This window comes from Monodon monoceros, unplaced genomic scaffold, assembly GCF_005190385.1.
Source record: "Monodon monoceros isolate NGI ecotype Baffin Bay Population unplaced genomic scaffold, NGI_Narwhal_1 Super_Scaffold_13, whole genome shotgun sequence".
Classification (NCBI taxonomy): domain Eukaryota; kingdom Metazoa; phylum Chordata; class Mammalia; order Artiodactyla; family Monodontidae; genus Monodon; species Monodon monoceros.
In genome coordinates this window covers 72,177,256-72,196,466 of record NW_021703769.1, presented here as the reverse complement: position 1 = coordinate 72,196,466, position 19,211 = coordinate 72,177,256, and the positions used below count along the sequence as shown (strand labels likewise).

The following is a 19,211-nucleotide window of genomic DNA, read 5'->3' as shown; positions in this document are numbered from 1 at the left end:
TCACTGGCCGCTGGCCACACTGGCCTTGCTAGTTTTCAGAATCAGCTTGTCAATTTCTGCAAAGAAGTCAGCTGTGACCTTGACAGGGATTACACTGAATCCACAAATCAGTCTGGGGAGTACCACCACTTTAACAATATTATCTTCCAGTCCACGAACCTGGGATGCCTTTCCACTTATTTCCGTTCTCTTTCATTTATTTTAATATTTTGTATTTATCAAAGCATATGTGTGCACTTCTTTTGTTAAACTTATTCCTAAGTATTTTATTCTTGGAATTTTGAACATGTCCTATCTGCAGGCTTTTTACCTCTGCCTGGAATGCTTTAGCCCCAAATTTCCACATGCTTGCTCTTCTTAGAATGCAGGTCTATGCTCAGTAGTCAGCTCCTCAGAGAGGCCTTCCCTGACCACCCTCAGCCCCCGGCCTCCCAGGACCCTGCTTGACTTCCTTCACACTGTCTAGTTACGTTTCTACTTGTTCATAGTCTATCATCCCTCATTTGTGAGCTCCAAGAGAGCAGACATTTTGCCAGTCTTGCTCACTGCTATGGCCCTGGCTCCTGGTCCCCAGAACAGTAGCTGGCATGTAATGAGCTCTTATATACATGATCAGACTACAACACTAAAACTATTTTAAAAATCTGTGCCAGCTTTTAAATTTCAGAGAGAAAAAGATGCATCAACAGCCCCTAAGAACCAATAGCGACCACGTGCAACAAGCCAGGCTGTGTACCTGTTTGTTTTCACAAGTCTTTGACTCAACATTCTGTTTCTGAGATTTATCGCTGTTGATTCAGTCTACTGGGTTTACCTGCTGTATAGGATGCAAGTGTATCACAGTTGAGTTATCACAGGCATAGAAGCCCAGCTGGGTTCTTCCCACTGTTTCACTCACAAAGGGCACCACAGCAGGCACAAGAGTGGTTCTAACACAACGAGGTCACCAGTAGGCCCGTCTGCAACTTGACTTTGTATTGTCAGACTCTCCGAGGAAGTCATACCAGTTTACACTTCCCCCAGCAAGGAAAAGGCTCGCTCCATTTCCCAACATTCATGCCAACGCTTGATATTCTAAGGCAATCTTTTGGATCTGGACCAACGAGATCATATGAAATCGTATCTCACCATTATTTTAAATTACATCTCCCTGAAACAGAATATCCTTTTACTTCTTTATCGGCCATTTAGATTCTTCCTAGGTGAACTGCCTGAATCTTTGGCCATTTACCAGTAGGATGTTTGTCTATGTCTTCTTAATGTTTAAAATAATTCTTTGACATTTTAGACACTGAGCCTTTTCCAATTTTTTTAAAATGACATATATAACTACTCCAAGCTTTACAACAAAGGTGAATCATCACAACAAACCAGCTTTACAACATATGCTAAAGGACTTCTCTAAGTGGGAAACACAAGAGAAGAAAAGGACCTACAAAAACAAACTCAAAACAATTAAGAAAATGGTAATAGGAACATACATATCAATAATAACCTTGAATGTAAATGGATTAAGTGCCCCAACCAAAAGACACAGATTGGCTGAATGGCTACAAAAATAAGACCCATATATATGCTGTCTACAAGACCTACTTCAGACCTAGGGACACACACAGACTGAAGGTGTGAAGGGATGGGAAAAGATATTCCATGCAAATGCACATCAGAAGAAAGCTGGAGTAGTAATATTCATATCGGATAAAACAGACTTTAAAATAAAGGCTGTTACAAGAGATAAGGAGGGACACTACATAATGATCAAAGGATCAATCCAAGGAGAAGATATAACAATTATAAATACATATGTACCCAACACAGGAGCACCTCAATGCATAAGGCAAATGCTAACAACCAAGGAAGGAGAAATCGACAGTAACACAATAATAGTAGGGGACTTTACCACCCCACTTACACCAATGGACAGATCATCCAAACAGAAAATAAATAAGGAAACACAAGCTTTAAATGACACGATAGACCAGATAGATTTGATATTTATAGAACATTCCACCCAAAAGTGGTAGAATACACTTTCTTCTCAAGTGCACATGGAACATTCTCCAGGACAGATCACCTCTTGGGTCACAAATCAAGCCTCGGAAAATTTAAGAAAACTGAAATCGTATCAAGCATCTTTTCTGACCACAATGCTATGAGACTGGAAATCAACTACAGGAAAAAAAGTGCAAAAAACACAAATAAATGGAGGCTAAACAGTGCACTACTAAATAACCAAGAGATCACTGAAGAAATCAAAGAATAAAAAAATACATAGAAACAAATGACAATGAAAACACTACGACCCAAAACCTATGGGATGCAGCAAAAGCAGTTCTAAGAGGGAAGTTTATAGCAATTCAATCTCACCTCAAGAAACAAGAAAATTCTCAAATAAACAATATAACCCTACACTTAAAACAACTAGAGAAAGAAGAACAAAGAAAACCCAAAGTCAGTAGAAGGAAAGAAATCATAAAAATCAGAGCAGAAATAACTGAAATAGAAATGAAGAAAACAATAGCAAAGATCAATAAAACTAAAAGCTGGTTCTTTAAGATAAACAAAATTGATAAACCATTAGCCAGACTAAGAAAAAAAGGGAGACGATGCAAATCAATAAAATTACAAATGAAAAAGGAGGAATCACAACTGACACTGCAGAAATACAAAGGATTATAAAAGACTACTACAAACAACTACGTCAATAAAATGGACAACCACAAAAAAATGGACAAATTCTTGGAAAGGTTCAATTTTCCAAGACTGAACCAGGAAGAATCAGAAACTATAAGCAGACCTATCACAAGTAATGAAACTGAAACCATAATCAAAAATCTTCCAACAAACAAAAAAGTCCAGGATGAGATGGCTTCACAGGAGAATTCTATCAAACATTTAGAAAAGAGCTAACACCGATCCTTCTCAAGCTCTTCCAAAAAACTGCAGAGGGAGAAACACTCCCAAATTCATTCTACAAAGTCACCATCTCCCAGATACCAAAACCAGAAAAAGATATTACAAAAAAAGAAAATTATAGGGACTTCCCTGATGGCACAGTGGTTCAGAATCTGCCTGCCAATACAGGGGATACGGGTTCGAGCCCTGGTCTGGGAAGATCTCACATGCCGTGGAGCAACTAAGCCTGTGCACCACAACTACTGAGCCCCCGTGCTGCAACTACTGAAGCCTATGCTCCTAGAGCCTGTGCTCTGCAACAAGAGAAGCCACCACAATGAGAAGCCTGTGCACTGCAATGAAGAGTAGCCCCCACTCGCCACAACTAGAGAAAGCCCACGTGCAGCAATGAAGACCCAATGCAGCCAAAAATAAATTAATTAAAAAAAAGAAAATTATAGACCAGTATCACTGATGAACAAAGATGCAAAAATCCTGAACAAAATACTAGCAAACAGAATCCAATAACACATTAAAAGGATCATACACCATGATCAAGTGGGATTTATCCCAGGTATTCAAGGATTCTTCAATATACTCAAATCAATCAATATGATACACCACATTAACAAATTAAGGAATAAAAAACCATATGATCATCTCAATAGATGCAGAAAAAACTTCTGACAAAACTGAACACCCATTTATTATAAAAACTCTCCAGAAAATGGGCATAGAGGGAACCTACCTCAACATAATAAAGGCCATATATGACAAACCCACAGCAAGCATCATACTCAGTGAAAAACTGAAAGCATTTCCACTAAGATCAGGAATAAGACAAGGATGTCCACTCTCGCCACTATTATTCAACATAGTTTTGGAAGTCCTGGCCATGGCAATCAGAGAAGAAAAAGAAATAAGAGGAATCCAAATTGGAAAAGAAGTAAAACTGTCACTGTTTGTGGATGACGTGATACTATACATAGAAGATCCTAAAGATGCCACCAGAAAACTACTAGAACTAATCAATGAATTCGGTAAGGTTGCAGGATACAAAATTAATGCACAGAAATCTCTGGCATTCCTATACACCAACAACAAAAAATCAGAAAGAGAAATTAAGGAAACAATCCCATTTACCATTACAACAAAAACAATAAAATACCTAGGAATAAACCTGCCTAAGGAGGCAAAAGACTTTATTCAGAAAACTATAAACACTGATGAGAGAAATCAAAGACGACATAAACAGATGGAGAGATATACCATGTTCTTGGACTGGAAGAATCAATACTGTGAAAATGACTATACTACCCAAAGCAATCTACAGATTCAAGGCAATCCCTATCAAACTACCAAGGGGGGCTTCCCTGGTGGCGCAGTGGTTGAGAGTCTGCCTGCCGATGCAGGGGACACGGGTTCGTGCCCTGATCTGGGAAGATCCCATGTGCCGCGCAGCGGCTGGGCCCGTGAGCCATGGCCGCTGAACCTGCACGTCCGGAGCCTGCAACGGGAGAGGCCACAACAATGAGGGGCCCACGTACCACAAAAACAAACAAACAAAAAAAAAAACCACTACCAAGGGCATTCTTCACAGAATTAGAACAAAAAATTTTACAATTAGTATGGAAACACAAAAGAGCCCAAATAGCCAAAGCAATCTTGAGAAAGAAAAACGGAGTTGGAGGAATCAGCCTCCCCAACTTCAAACTATACCACAAACCTACAGTAATCAAGACCGTATGGTACTGGCACAAAAACAGAAATATAGATCAATGGTACAGGATAGAATGCCCAGAGATAAACCCACACACATACGGTCACCTAACTTACGACAAAGGAGGCAAGAACATACAATGGAGAAAAGACAGCCTCTTCAATAACTCTTACAGGAAAACACAGGAAAAACACTCTTTGACCTAAACCACAGCAAGATCTTTTCTGACCCACCTCCTAGAGTAACGGAAATAAAACCAAAAATAAACAAATGGGACTTAAAAGCTTTTGCACAGCAAAGGAAACCATAAACAAGACAAAATGACAACCCTCAGAATGGGATAAAATATTTGCAAATGAAAGCGACAAAGGATTAATCTCCAAAATATACAAACAGCTCATGGAGCTCAATATCAAAAAAACAAACAATCCAGTTAAAAAATGGGCCGAAGACCTTAATGTTTAAATTTCACCAAGGAAGACATACAGATAGCCAAGAGGCACATGAAAAGATACTCAACATCACTAATTATTAGAGAAATGCAAATCAAAACTACAATGAGGTATCACCTCACACCAGTCAGAATGGTTATTATCAAAAAATCTAGAAACAATAAATGCTGGAGAGGGTGTGGTGAAAAGGGAACCCTCTTGCACTGCTGGTGGGAATGTAAATTGATACAGCCACTATGGAGAACAGTATGGAGGTTCCTTAAAAAACTAAAAACAGAACTACCATATGACCCAGCAATCCCACTACTGGGCATATACCCTGAGAAAACCATAATTCAAAAAGAGTCATGTACCACAATGTTCCACTGCAGCACTATTTACAATAGCCAGGACGTGGAACCAACGTAAATGTCTATCAACAGATGAATGAATAAAGAAGATGTGGCACACATATACAATGGAATACTATTCAGCCATAAAGAGAAATGAGTTATTTGTAGTGAGGTGGATGGACCTGGAGTCTGTCATACAGAGTGAAGTGAGTCAGAAAAACATACCACATGCTAACGCATATATATGGAATCTAAAAAAAAAAAAAAGGCACTGATGAACCCAGTTGCAGGGCAGGAATAAAGACGTAGACTTAGAGAATGGACTTGAGGACATGGGGTGGGAGGGGGAAGCTGGGGTGAAGTGAGAGTAGCATCGACATATATACACTACCGAATGTAAAACAGTTAGCTAGCCGGAAGCAGCGGCATAGCACAGGGAGATCAGCTCGGTGCTTTGCGATGACCTAGAGGGGTGGGATAGGGAGGGTGGGAGGGAGGCTCAAGAGGGAGGGGATATGGGGACATGTGTATGCATATGGCTGATTCACCGTGGTGTACAACAGAAACTAACACAGTATTGTGAAGCAATTATACTCCAATAAAGATTAAAAAAAAAACCCACTGTAGTATAGCAGAAACTAATGCAACATTGTAAATCAACTGTACTCTAATAAAAATTAAAAAAATAAAATATTGCAAGCAATAACAGTGTTTCTTTCCAACACATTTCATTGTTTTTTCTTTTTCTTACTACTTTGAGTAGAACCTTCAGTGAACTGATGACTAGAAGTGGCAACAATAGGAATCCTTGCCTCATTCCTGGCTTTAAAGCAAATGCTTCTAATGCTTCACTATTAAATATGGCATATGTTAAAGGTTTCTGAAATTCCTCACCAGGTTAAAGTACCCTCTACTTCAAGTTTACAAAGATAATTTTATTATAAATGTTACACTTTAATGAATGCTTTATCTGCAACCTCTGAACAATCAATTTTTCTCGTTTAATTTGTTAAAAGGAACTATGTTAATTCATTTTTTTCACGATGACTCACATTTGCATTCTTTGGATAAACTTAATCATGATCTTTTAAAACTACATTGCTGACTTATGTTTGCTAAATTTTATTCTGAATTTCCAAACCTATTCACAAGTGAGATAAAAAAATTATAAGCCATTATCATTCTCTCTTTGACTGTATATACTCCTTGACTAGTATGACTAAGTCATTCTAGTACCATAAGATTAACTGAATGTGTTCACTCATCTTTTTTCTAGAACAATGTGTGTAAGATATTTGCTTCTATTTCTGGGAAGCTTGATAGACCTTGACCAAAAAACCATCTGGACTCCAAGTTTTTCTCTAGTTTTGTATTTTGGTGGGCTGTCTTAACTATTTATTCATGTTTTAAAAATAATTCTATGTTTTCTATTTCTAGTAAGTCAATTTTGGTAAGATGTATTATTCTAGGAAATTGCCCAATTTATATATTTTTTTAAGATTTCTGGCACAGTATTATCTTGTTATTTGTTCAATTTTTACTTGTAGTCCTGTTCTTTTTCATTACAGATGTTTTTGTGTTTGTTTTCTCCTCTCTCCTTGTAACCAGTTTTACCAGAGCTGTATTGTATTTGTGTTTTCAAAGAGCCAGTATTTGGTTTTACAGAGTATATCCAGATAATTTCTTTTTTTTTCTTTTTCAGTAATTTCTACATTTAAAAAAATTATTTTTCTCCATCTGCCTTCTTTGGGTTAACTCAGTTTGGTTTTTCTAACCTCTTCAGTTGGAATCTTATCTCGGATTTTTTTGTTCTTTTTTAATAGAAGCATTTCAAAATACAAACTTCCCTCAACATACTCCTTCTTTAGCTGCATTACTTTCCCTCACCATTAGCATCAATCTAATCCATCAGCAAATCTTGATTTTCTTTCCAAAATGCATCTCACATCTACCCACTTTGCCCTATCTTCTTGTAAAGATGACAGAGACTGATCACTGTATCAGTCCTCTACATGTCTCTACAGCCCTACGACCTCTATATCCAAGTGCCCACTGAACATCCTTATATATTCTACAACATGTCCAAAACGGAACTAATCTGCATTCCTGCCTAGTCTGACTCTTCCTCCTGTAGTCCCCATCTCAATCTAGAACTTTGGAAAACATCCTAGACTACTTCTGCCCCATATCCAAGTAACTACTAAGTGCTAAAGATTCTATTTTTTAAAATAAATTTATTTATTTATATTTTTAATTTTTGTCTGCGTTGGGTCTTCGTTGCTGTGCGTGGGCTTTCTCTAGTTGCAGCGAGCAGGGGCTACTCTTTGTTGTGGTGCGTGGGCTGCTCATTGCCGTGGCTTCTCTTGTTGTGGAGCACGGTATCTAGGTGCATGGACTTCAGTAGTTGTGGCTCGCAGGCTCTAGAGCACAGACTCAGTAGTTGTGGCACACGGGTTTAGTTGCTCTATGGCATATGGGATCTTCCCAGACCAGGGCTCGAACCCGTGTCCCCTGCATTGGCAGGCGGATTCTTAACCACTGCGCCACCAGGGTAGTCCAAGATTCTATTTCTTTAACATCGCTTACTTCTGACTCTTCCCTTCCACACTCCTCTGCTACTCCCCTTAGTTCAGGCCCTCATCTTCTTGTGCAACTACTGCTCAGAGTCTCAGTTGGATCTCCCTGCTGTCAGTCAAATAATCCATCTTCACACGCTGTCAAGAGTGATTTTTCCAAATGCAAATCTAATCACGTTACTGCTTAATTAGCTCAGAGCTCCAAATGACCTAGGGATAAAGTCCAAGCTCCTTGCAATGGCAGTCCACCACAAACTAGGTCTTGTCTACTTCTCAATGGTTTGACTAACTGCTTGCAATTCCCAGAACATATTAGACAATATTACAGCTTCAGGCCTTTGAGTCCACTGGTCCTCCTGACCATCACGAACCACATCTTACTACTTCAACTCCCCTCTTTCAAGGCTCAGCTGAAGGGTTACCTACTCTATGAAACTTTTCCCTCCCCCACCAGCCCCTCAGGGAGAAGTGACCACTTTCACTTTTATGCCCCCACTATACTCCAAACATTTCTCACACAGAATGAAACACCTTACTGCAGCTGCCTGTGTATACATCTATCTTCCCAACCAAGCTGTAAGCCTCTCAAGGGCAGGTATATCTTATCGTCTCTATATTATCAATATCTAGACACAAAATAGGTGATTTAAAAATGCAAGTTCATTAAATGAATGAATCAATGAATCCAGACTTAAACTAAAAAATAATCTAGAAAGTGATTTCAGCAAGGATTGCAGGATACAAGGCTAAATATACAAAAGCCAACTGCTTTCCTATATACTAGCAAGGAACAAGTTGAATTTGAAACTAAAAACACAATATCATTTATATTAGCACTTCCCCCATAAAATACTTAAGTATAAATCTAACAAATGTGTACAAGATCTATATGAGGAAAACTACAAAACTCTCATGAACAAAATCAAAGAACTAAATAAATGGAGAAATACTTCATGTTCATGGATACAACAACCCAACATGTCAAGACGTTAGTTCCTCCCAACTTGCCCTACAAGTTCAACACAATCCCAATCAAAATCCCAGCACGTTATTTTGTGGATATCAACAAACTTCTTCTTAAGTTTATACGGAGAGATAAAAGAACCAGAATAGTCAATACTGAAGGAGAAGAACGAAGTGGGAGGAATGACTGTATTTGACATCAAGACTTACTATAAAGCTACAATAATCAAGACAGTGTGGTTTTGATTGGCAAAAGAACAGACATATACATCAAAGAAACAGAATAGAGAGCCCAGAAATAAACCAACATAAATATAGTCAGGTGATCTTCGACAAAGAAGCAAAAGACAAGTCTTTCAACAAATGGTGCTGGAACAACTGGACATCCACATGCAAAAAAATAAATCTAGACACAGACCTTACACCCTCAACAAAAAAGAACTCAAAATGGATCACAGACCCGACTGTAAAATGCAAAACTATAAAACTCCTAGAAGGTAATATTGGAGAAAACCTTGAGTTCGGTGATGACTTTTTAGATGAGGTCACCAAAGGCACCATCCATGAAAGGAAGTGGTAAGCTGGACTTCATTAAAATTAAGAATTTCTGCTCTACAAAAGACACGGTTAGGAGAATGAGAAAATAAGCACAGACTGGGAGCAAATATTTGCAAAAGACATCTGATAAAGGACTGTTCTCCAAAACATACAAAGAACTATTAAAACTCAACAATAAGAAAGTAAATAACACATTTTAAAAATTAGCCAAAGAGCTTTAACAGACACTTAAACAAAGAAGATTTTCAGATGGCAAATAAGCATATGAAAAGATGCTCCCAAATCACATGTCATCGGGAAATGCAAATTAAAACAAGATACCATGACACACTTATTAGAAAGGCCAAAACCCAGCACACTGACAATACCAAATACTGGCAAGGATGTTGAGCAACAGGAACTCTCTATTCATTAAATAGGATTCAAATAACAAATGCTGGCAAGGATGGGAACTTCCCTGGTAGTCCAGTGGTTAAGAATCCGCCTTCCAATGTAGGGGATGCGGGTCTGATCCCTAGACGGGTAAGATCCCACATGTCGCGGGGCAACCAAGCCCGCGCGCTCTAGAGCCGGCACGCCACGACCAGAGAGCCTGCATGCCACAACTACTGAGCTCACACGCTCTGGAGCCTGTGTGCCACAACTAGAGAGAAGCCCATGCACCACAGCAAAGAGCCAACACGCCACAGTGAAAGATCCCACGTGCCACAACTAAGACCCGATGTAGCCAAATAAATAAATAAGAATTAAAAAAAATGCTGACAAGGATGTGGAAAAAACTGAATCCTAGTACACTGTTGGTGGGAATGTGTAAATTGGTGTAGTCACTATGGAAAACAGTATGGAAGTTCCTCAAAAAACAAAATAGAACTACCAATATGATCTAGCAATTCCACTTCTGGTATATATCTGAAGAAAATGAAAACAATAATTCAAAAAAATACATGCAGCCCAATGTTCATATTAGCACTGTTTACAACAGCCAGGACATGGAAGCAACATGTGTCCTAAATTTCTATCAGCAGATGAACGAATAAAGAAGATATTCCATATATACAATGGAATATTACTCAGCCATAAAAAACGAATGAATCTTGCCACTTGCAACAACATGGATGGACCTGGAAGGTATTATGCGTAGTGAAATAGACAGAGAAAGACAAATACTGTATGTTATCACTTATATGTGGAACCTGAAAAATGAAGCAAACAAATATAACAAAACAGAAACAGACTCACAGATATAGTGAACAAACTAGTGGTTACCAGTGGGGAGAGGGAAGGGGGGGCGGGGCAAGAGAGCAGTAGGGGGTTAAGAGGTACAAACCACTATGTATAAACAAGCTACAAAGACCTAACGTACAGCACAGGGGATACAGCCAATATTTTATAAGAACTTTAAATGGAGTATAATCTATAAAGTACTGAATCACTATGTTGTACACCTGAAACTAATATTGTATATCGACTGTACTTCAATTAAAAAATAAAATAAAAAAGATTAATAGGCTTCAGAAACAAAAACATCAACAGTAAATTACAGTTCCATTTATTAAGAAAGACAACAAAATCTGAATCATATATAAAATAAATAGGAACTACTCACCAAGTGGAACTACAATTATGAAACATTTAGAAAAGCAAAAAAATCTGAATTAAATTCCCTTCTAGATAAAACTAATGGTCGTTAAAACCATGTCACACTAGAATTTAAACATATATATACATATATATATCTCAACATAAATACCCACAAATTAGCAAGCAATGTCAACATAAGCCAATTTAATTAGAGAAAGTTCTAGAGGTGGCCAATTGTATTCACTTAAAAAGTAAAAGCATTTTTGTTTTTTTAGTAAAACTATTAAAAGTCCAAATATTTCATAAACTTAAAATTCCTTTCCACCATTTACAAGTGTTTTCAAATATGAAATTAACAAGGACTAAACAAATGTATTTCCCCTGCAAAGAATTACAAGAAAATTTCTGTAATCTTCTCAACAGTAAATGTCACTTTTAATTAAAAAATAAGTCAAGCTCTATGGGGAGAAGAAAAGTGGATGGAGAGAAATCACACTATCCGACCTCCATCCCCTATATTCATTCATCCCAACTCCAATTGGAGACTTTCACCAGGATAAAGATAAGAAACGGCCAGGGCTGTGAAGCTGCCTCTCTGGAAAGTCTAGGGATTTAAGGTACACAGAACACGGCCAAAAGCCAATTTCACAAGTGTGTGAGAGCACACGACTGAAGTCCATCGACTCAGCACCTAGAGCTCTGAGACTAGTTCAATGACAACATTAAACATCAGGTTGCAATTCAAGTAAGCAAAAGGCAGTACTAAGATTATCCTAGAGTTAATTCAAGCAACCCACAAGTTAGGAGATCCTAAAAAGGGGAGGGGAGGCTATTACAAACTTTCTAGAGACCAACCTGGCCATACATACCAAGAGCACTAACACTTAGCGCACTCTTACTTCTGTGATTCTGCCTCTAAAAAGTTCACCTGAGAAGACACCCATTGCTGAAAACAAAGACAACTACTAAGATAGTTATCTCAGGAGTGTATAAAATAGTAAAAACTGGAAAACTAGATATCCAACAATAGTAGGGAAACGGTTCAAGTATAATATATCACCAGTAGGAAAACTATGTAGCTGTTAAAAAACACAGGACCTAAAATATACAAAATGAGGCTATTTCAGGTTTTTAATGTATGAGAGCTACACAAGCACTCACATGGGAAAAAAATACATAACGTACCCTCAAATGTAAACAGGGATGGTTATCTCTAGCTGGTGAGATTACATATGTCTTTTCTTTTTTTAACGTTTCCATCATGAATATGTATTTCCTCTGCAGTAATTTCTAACAATAAAATTTATAAATAATCTTCCATTGATCCTGCTGGCCTTGTGGCCCAAATAAAACTTCATTAAATCTTAATTCCATTCATTTTCTTCATTAATAAAGACAATATACAGGGAAAAAAAAAAGAGTGATTTCTTAAACCCACCTAGAAACAAAACAAAACAAAACAGGACAGTCCTTTAATACGTCCTGGTGCTAAAGAAAGGCAAAGCTTAACTTGCAGTGATTTGTACTTGGATCTGTGAGAAACCAAAAATAAAATGAGAAAGAACACTGACTAGACTCCTCCAGATAATCCAGCGCTGCACGCTCCCGGGGCAGAAGGTGCACACAGCTTCTCCAGACAAGCGTAGATGCCCCCATTAGGGCAGAGGTTGCGAGGGCATGGGGTGTGGGGGTAACCACGAGCCAAAAGGGTGCCCAGGACGGGGAGGGGTCCTGCAAGGCAGCGGAGAAGAGTTTCAAGAAGGAAGAGGTATCAGCCAAATATTGCTGGGAAGTGACCAAGTGTGAGGAGTACAAAGAAAGGGTCTCTAGGCCCCTCTGTGCTATAAAAAGTACTCAGGCGATCCTGTGCTTGCCTAATCACAGTTCTCCACCTGGCAAGATCACCAGTGGCCTCCGAAACCTCACTCTGGCAGGGGGCGGAAGTCAGACAGTAAGGAGATGATAACAGGGAAGGGGAAACAGAGGCAACAGCAGAACATCACTGGTTCAAATGGGAGGCAGGAGGGACAGTGGGGTCACGAGAAGTGAGGAAACAAACATATCTGTATGCAGAGAAGCAGCCAGTAAAACAAGGGACCAGTGAAGGCAGAAATGTATAATTTTGCAACTTGATTATAATATTTTATTAGAAAGGAAGTAAATTAACATTCATTATGCCAGATACATGAATCCTTCGTGTGTCTCTCTCCCTCTCTCCAGAGCCCACAAACTTTAAAGTGTACCACATGGTGACCTGTCTAAGTTTAAAACTAGAATCTCTGGACAGGATGGGGATTCCACATTCCCAGATGATATTTCCTAAATAGTTCCTAACTTATTTTAAGATACACTAAACCACTACTTGTGACCCAGATGAAAAAGTTCACTTCACATGAACAACAAAACCACCATTCATCTTATTAAACTGGATTTTCCACCTTAGGCTAAATGAGAAATTCCTTAAAGCTCTCCTATAAAGTCATGCCCTTTTCAAAGTTCTGAAGAGACTAGGAGTCAGAGAAGTGGTAGAAGAACACCACAGGGGGACCGAGAGGGGAGGATGAGAGAGGCAAGCTTGCTCTAATACCCACTGCAGGAAATACACTGGTCTCGTGCTAAGAGAGAATAGCAGGAACTCACCTTGATGTGGGAGAGGCCCATTTTGAATGTAAAAATTAAAGTAGCATTTCTCAAATGTCCTGTGATGTTTGAGATATTCAAAGGGCTTTAAGGCTGGGGACTGTAAACCCTGAGCCTAACAAAGAACATTAATGGATGCGATGCCGGATTATCCAAGACTCAGCAGAGATGAGGACACGGGCTGGTATCAGAGAGACCCTGGGCGTTGTCAACACCCAACTATCCAGCACTGAGGAGAAACCACTCTCCCTCCCCCACCACACAGCGAATGTAGATGGAAAAGACCCTCAAAGGGGCAAACGCGGAGCAACAAAGTCGAAAGAGAACTTCAAGTCTCCACTAAGGTCTCAATGCTGAAGCCAAAGTATGGGTCACACCGAGGGCCACACCACCTTCTGGCTTCCGGGACCTCACTCTCCTGGCCACCCTTTCACTTGTCTGGCCACATTTCCTTCTCACTATTCTTCAAAAGTTGGGGCTCCCCGTGGGCTCCGGCTGGGCCTCTGCTCAAGGTGGACACACTCATTCTCGGCTTCCTATCAATTTCACCTACCCCCTCACTCCAGATGGAAACATCTACCTACCCAACACTCCACGCAGACGACCCACAAGCACCTGAACCATCAAGGCCAAAACTCATCCAATATCCCCAAATCAGCTCCTCCTTATAAAGAAAAACAGAGCTTTCTACCCAGGGACCCCTGGCACCCATTCTGGACTCTCTCTCCTACAACTGAACAGTTACCCATCACCAGCCCTGTCGCGCCCATCGCTGCAGTGTCTCTCAACAGCAGCTTTTGCTCCAGCCCACGGCCTCCTTCAGCCAAACTGAACCCCAAATGTGTCCTGCTCCCATGCCCTCTCATCTCCGTGACACTGTTTCTGCACCCTCCTACCTCGGGCAGGGCCTGGCACCGGGAAGGTGCTTACCAGTAATGTCTTACATTGCCGCCCACTTTTGTGAACGAGGCACGCTGTTCTAAGAGTTCTGCACATGTTTCATATGGTCCTCACAACATCTGCATTTTAGAGATGAGCAAATTCAGGCATAAGGAAGTCACCTAAGCTGCCCAAGGTCCTAAGCGAACCTGGATTCAAATCCAGTTGGCCTCCAGAGCCCGTGCATTAACCACTAAGGGCTCTACTGCCTCCCAGTAAACGTTATTAGTCTAAATAAAGAGTCGACCCCATCAAATGAGATAAACACTGAAAAGTATCCATACAATTTTGTAATTAAAATATCAATAGTGATGTAAGCAGAAACCTCTCTCATTGGGGGCTAAGAGTATCATTTTTAATAGCCACCATTTAAAATGTGCTGTGGGCCAGGCCCCATGCCGAGTGCTTTACATGCGTCACATGTTCTAATCCTCACACTAAGTAGATATTACTATCCTCATTTTACCGAAGAGGAAACTGAGTCAAAAGAGGTTAAGTAATTTATACAAGGTTATACTACAAAAAAGTGGCAGTAAGTATTTAAGACTCTGACTTAATTCGTCTGACCCCAAGCTGTGCCATCAACCACAATACCAGGATTGATAAGTAGGTTTCAAGTCCAATGCCAGATAGAAAAAAAATATTCACATGCCATGGATAGTGTATTTTAGTCACCGACTTCAATAGAAGCACAACTAAAATGGATTTTTCTGAGGTTACCTTATTTCCCATCTCTTCAGTAAGGCAACTCCCACCTCAGCACCCTCATCAGGGTATAAAGCAAAGCCAAGTGGAATCTCCTGCCAATGGTTTCTTGTTTGTTAATCTAATACAACTCACAGTGCAGGGAGACTTTCAAAAACTTGTTTCACTCAACAAGTTTAAATGATCAAAAGAGAAATTATAACAGAAAGCATAAAGTTTTAGTTGCTAAACGTGCATTTTAGGCAACATCGGTACTCAAAGACAAAAGCAAAAGGAACAACATGGGCAGATAATAATTTCATGGACTTATTTCCATGAAATTTGGGACTTATTTCCAAAATTCAGACTTTGGCTGTATTTCTACTCACTTACAACTAATTAATACATCACTCCATTTTCAAAATCATGATACAAAATCGCGGGAACTTCCAACATGCTCCCTCTCTCCTTTTAACAAATAAGTTCATCTTAGTCCCGAAATTGAAAGTAATTTATCTCTTTTTTGTTAGTTTTTTTAAATTGCTGACCTACTTAAAAACCAAATTAAAAGTATCCCCATATTAAGATGTAATGATCTGGGGTTTAATTAACAGATACTTAAGAAAACAAATCAGGAGTGATGACAAGATTAAACGAACACTAAAAGCTCAATATGAAACTGTAACATCCAAACTCAGTGTAAAGACTGGGAGATGTTCTGAAAACAGCATTTTTAAACAAACAGCACAGAAGTCCAAATGACAAATGACAGCCCTTTGCAAACTATCATCACCAAACATTGTTCTATAGTCCCCAGGACCACACTTAGGTATATAATTATACACAGAACGAGCTGTAGACCACTGGTCAAATTTATTTTCTGTATGGAAAAGATAATTTAAGGATTTCTATGTTTATCAGAAGAAATCCTACACGGAAATTCCATTTGCTAAAAACCCCATCTTTCCTCCATTTCTTTTTTCATTTTAATTGGAATGTCGTGGTGAAAAAAAATTTTAATTCTAAAGCCCTCTTACATGGCAATATTATTTGACAAAAACATCCCATAGATCTGCCATGCCTATTAGGATCACCCTTTCTCAGACACTTGTCTATAACAAGGAGGAGACAGAGCAGTGGGTAGAGAGGGAAGAAGAGTCAAAAAGAAGCATGGAAAAGTTAACACGGTCCTGAGCACGTTTAGAGAAAAGCTAGAGTTGAGGCTAGTGAGGTCCTAGGACTAATCATAATGTTCCAGGGCGATTACACGGCGTCCCGTTTTAACAGCTTCAAAGGTTCTTCAACAACTGAGTAATAGAAACAAACAGCACCTCTGTGAAGTGAACTAGATGTCATTAAAAACCCTCAGGAGACGGCTAAGAGCCTGCCATTTAACACTTGGCTGCAGCCAGAGTAGCAGGGATGGTACTAGAGCTGCGCTCCTGCACACTAAACACAGGCACTGAAACAACTTGCACACAGCAAATTTAATTTCCTGATTGTTAACACCACACAGGAATTACAATCAGCCTCTTTTTCATTGTCTTTAAAGTAAGTTAAGCACTGCTTTGTGTCATTGGCTGTTTAACAGAACAAGACAAACTCACCAAATGAAAACAATTCTCTAGAACCCAGAAATCCACCAGAAGCCAGATTAGGTAGCACGTGTTTTCTGTCTTAGAAAAGCACTTAACCCTTAACCAGCTGCCTCTGTCAATACTTCCAGGCATCTACTGCCCAGTTCCTAGGTGCCCTTCCACCAACTGGCCCGAGCTTTTTCACTTCCCAGCTAATTCAGAATGACCCAAATCCTCCCAATCCTTCAAGGTCCACCTCAAAAGTTACTTCCTTTATGAAGCCTTTTCTGATCCTAATCAGAAGAAACTCCTTAATAGCTGGTACGTCCATATGACACTTAAGTCCTGCCACATCTTACAGCCTATTGCCTTCTCTAATTAAGTTCCTTGCAGGCAGACACTGTATTTGCACTTAGGTGTGTCTCGCTTCCCTGCAGTAGCTGTAGCTACGGCCCCAACAAAGCAGGTGTGCTCAATCAGCATCTGTGACCTTAGTACCCAGAGGCCAGTGGCAGCCCTGATTCCAGTCCATCTCAATTAGGTCACAGAAATTCTTCCCGGACCTTTACTAGTAAGTCAACCCACTGCCTCCTTACTCCCAGAGAGTAAATAGGCTTGGAGTCATGAAGTATGACTGCACAACAGGTCCATTTCCTTTGAGAATCCTGAAACGAAATGAGGGAGCAGGAAGGTGCACACACCAGCAAGCACTGATGGAGCATTCATCTACACATGGGATACAAATGCTCAGACTCCAAGCTGACCAAAGCGAGGGCTACAGGGACAAACAAACAGTCATCACCAACCCTGGAGTTCTGCCTCCCGCCACCTCCCAGAGCGGGCTCACCTGACACAGGAAAGTAGCAATTCAGGAGCTTTCCTGCTTTCAAGCAGACCGCAAAGAAGCTCATCATTCAACACTCAGCCAAGGCTGTCATCTGCTAGTTGAGAATTAAACTACAGACGTCGGATTTTTCAACAAGGCCCCCTCACCAGCTGTCCACCGGTTATGGTGTTTGCACAATTCAAAACAGCACAACAGGCGTAGATTTATTCCGGGTGGTGCCTATCAAGGGAAGTACAACTACGTGCCGCTAGATTACCTTGACGCCACACAATTTAGTTTATTAAAATATGAGTGAAGATGATAATCCACCCCACCTCTGGAAACTTAGCAAGCTTGACACAAAAAATACCACTATTTCAAGTGTCGGCACATACGCAAGTCTCTCCCTCCCATCTTCTTTCTGAGATATGTATCCTTTGCAAACGGAGGAGTAACGCAAACACAACCCAAACTCAAAAACGGCAAACTACCAACACGTTCCCAGTGCCAAACCCAAATTATCCAGGCCTCTGCTCCAGACGTGAGAAGCCCCACCATCTTGAGGGCGGCCAGGGAACTCCGGCTCCGGGGACGCCAGCGGACAAACACCAGTGGCGGGCGACCACGCCGAAGCCACAGAGCAGGCCAGACCCGAGCCAACCCCCACAGGCGGCTGGGGCAGGGGCTGGAGCCCGAGACGTGAGGAAGAAACCCGGCCAGGTCGTCCCCTCCCAGCCTCGGGTCAGCCGCGGCCGAGCCCCAACCCCGGGCCGCCCGCCCCGGCTCACCCCGCCCCGGTGGGCAGCGGCGCGCCCCGGGCCCGGCCGGGCCAGCTGCTCGCCGGACGCCCGCGGCCGCTCGGAGCTCACTCGCGGCGGCGCGCGGCGGGCCCGGGGCCGCTCGGTACCATCCTCCCCGCCGCGCCGGGGGCAGCGTCCGGCTCCGCGGGGCCGACGCGAAGACCAGAAGCCAGTCGGGCTCGCGCCGCCGCGACACAGGTTGGTGTCCGGGTCCGGCAGTCGTAGTTTCCGGGTAGAAAAAAACACCACCGCCAACGCCACCTTAACCCCCGACACCTGGCGTCCGACGGCGGCGCGGCCGGGACAAGACTCCTCAGTCGCGGGTGGCGGAGACCACGCCTCCTGGCTGGGTCACGTGAGGGGGCTTGCGCGTGAGTACGTGGGCTGCGTGCGTGCGGGCGTTGACAGCGGGACGTCGTTCTGTGTGTCTTTGTGAGTGGGGTGTTGTGAGAGTGTGCGTGCGTTGTGCACGTTTGTGGATCTGTGTGTGTCAGTGTGCATCATGTACAAGGCCGTGGTTGGTGCACATACCTGGATCTCTGAATCTGTGCGCGAGTTTAGTGTCTGGTGTGAGTGCAAGATGTGTGCGTGTGTGTCTGTGTGTTTCTCTGCTCCTGTATTAATCACTGCTGATGAAAGTATCGCTTGGTACAATCAAAATTATGAAA

At 41.2% G+C, this 19,211-nt stretch overlaps 1 protein-coding gene across 3 annotated transcripts in view; it reads right to left on the bottom strand.

The window, feature by feature from the left end:
* The window catches only part of LOC114893965 (rab5 GDP/GTP exchange factor), a 104,441-nt gene that overhangs the window by 13,248 nt on the left and 71,982 nt on the right, over positions 1-19,211 (bottom strand). Inside the window, exon 1 of one of the 3 annotated variants that reach the window (XM_029220000.1) lies at positions 18,532-18,780. The exons of 1 other annotated variant lie outside the window; for it this stretch is intronic. The gene's annotated coding sequence lies outside the window, so the exon portion shown is untranslated. Of the gene's footprint in view, positions 1-18,531; positions 18,781-19,211 lie in introns of those variants that run through there. One more of the 3 variants, XM_029220001.1, reaches the window with a different exon arrangement.